This window comes from Gouania willdenowi, chromosome 6, assembly GCF_900634775.1.
Source record: "Gouania willdenowi chromosome 6, fGouWil2.1, whole genome shotgun sequence".
Taxonomy (NCBI): domain Eukaryota; kingdom Metazoa; phylum Chordata; class Actinopteri; order Blenniiformes; family Gobiesocidae; genus Gouania; species Gouania willdenowi.
In genome coordinates this window covers 69434018-69436144 of record NC_041049.1, presented here as the reverse complement: position 1 = coordinate 69436144, position 2127 = coordinate 69434018, and the positions used below count along the sequence as shown (strand labels likewise).

The 2127-nt window shown below is 53.9% G+C and overlaps 1 pseudogene; it reads left to right on the top strand.

Moving 5' to 3' along the window:
- Window positions 1–1801, top strand: LOC114464302 (sperm-associated antigen 6 pseudogene; annotated as a pseudogene).
- Window positions 1802–2127: the final 326 nt, after the last annotated feature.

The following is a 2127-nucleotide window of genomic DNA, read 5'->3' as shown; positions in this document are numbered from 1 at the left end:
TTATTACCTCAACAAGGATTTACAGAAACAATTTTAGAACAAAATGGAAAGCACTCTCTTAAACCAAAAAGTTGATATGGAGTCATCTTCTGACAGACCCACCATGATTCAACAACAGATGATTGAAGCCTATGACCGCTTCCTGCTGTTAAGGACGGAATTTATGCAGACATTTGTTGATTTGTCAAAAAACCCTCAGAACATGAACTTCCACCAAAAGGAAAAAATTATTTCCCAGTTCCGCCTTCTCACGATGGATGAGGATCCCAGCATCCAGCACAATGCAGCTGTGGCTCTGGGTCACCTTGTAGAACACAGTGAAGAGCTGGCAATGATTGTGGTGAAGAAAGACATCCTGGGCCAGTTGATCAAGTCTATTCCTTCACAGGATCAGCATTATAAGAAGGCTGCAGCGTTTGTGCTGCGTGCTGTGGCCAATCACTCGCCTGAGCTGTCCCAGGCTGTGGTTGACTGTGGTGGGTTGGATGCTTTGGGCATCTCTTTGAAGGACCCCGAGGTAAAAGAGGCTGCCGCCTGGGCTCCGGGCAACATTGCACAACAAAATGCAATGCCGGCTCAGGCTGTGGTGGATGCAGATGCAGTCTCTCTACCGTTGTCCCTAAACACTTCTGAACTGGTTTGGGAAGAAGTCAACATGGACACCATTGCACTCCTGGCACAGATGATCCGCAGCCCAGATGCCAAAGTCAAGAGGCAGGTGCTGTCCACTCTCATTCAGATCACTAAACACTCGGTAAAATTGGCTGAGATGGTAATCGCGGAGGACATTTTCTCAGAAGTCATGGTCTGCCTCCAGGACCCAGATGAACATGTAAAGACAGATGTCATCACCCTGATGTGGGAAGTGGTGAGACACAATGCAGAGTTTGCTCAGAAGTTTGTGAACTGCGGTGGTTTAGCGGAGGTGGTGGACTACCTTGATAAAAGCCATGGAAGCATGAAAATTCCCGGGATCATGGTGCTGGGATGCGTCGCTTCTCATGGTGAAAACCTAGCTATGGCCGTCATCCTCTCCAAGGGGTTGCACCAGCTGGCCATCTGTCTGTCCGAGGAAGATAACGAACACATCAAGGGGGCCACAGTTTGGTCCATTGGTCAGATTGGACATCATACACCAGAGCACGCAAAGGCTGTGGCCACTGCAGGCCTACTGCCTAAAGTGCTGCTGTTCTACACAGGGGCGAGCAGCTTGGAGAAGTCTCTGAAGAACATCCTGCTGAAGTGCACTCACCTGCCCAGTTTAGAGCCTCTCCTCAACAATGCCCCCAGCAACATCCTCAATCATGTGCTCGGCAAGTTCAGCAAGGTGCTGCCTCATGACAGCGAAGCTCGGCAAGAGTTTGTGATGAGTGGTGGGTTGAGTAAAGTTCAAGAGATGAAGGCTGAGCCCGGCTCGGCTCTGTGGAAACAGATCAATGCCATAAAAAGCTGCTTTCAAGAGGCTCCAGCCAACCGCCTCAAGGCCAAGTCGCCCCACGAGAAGCCCCAGACATCCCAGGCCAAAAAGTGGTGCTCCTTCTTTTCCCACACAAAGCCAAGCAAGCCGCAGGGGCCAGGGACCCAACACACCCCGCCGTCAAGGCCCCCCGCAAGCACCAACCCCCCCACACCCACCCATGTCCCAACATTAAAGCCTCAAAGACCCCATGCCGAGAAGCAGCGCTCCCCCCCTTCCCACACAAAGCCAAGCAAGCTGCAGGGGCCAGGGACCAAACACACCCCGCCGTCAAGGCCCTCCGCAAGCACCAACCCCCCACACCCACCCATGTCCCAACATTAAAGCCTCAGAGACCCCATGTCGAGAAGCGGCGCTCCCCCCCTTCCCACACACAGCCAAGCAAGCTCCAGGGGCCAGGGACACAATGCACCCCGCCATTGCCTCCAAAACCAGCTTCAAGGCCCCCCGCAACCACCCACTCCCCAAACTTACCCATGCCCCAACACCCAACCCCCGGTGTGGGCCCAGGGAGCCCCCCATTCGAGATTGCAGCAGAAGGGCCAAGACCCACACCCAGGGAAAAACCAGCGTTTGCCCACCAGTGGCCGGGTCCACAGCCAGCAGAGGCAAGACAACAGGCCCAGGGGCAACTAATCACCCCAGATGGC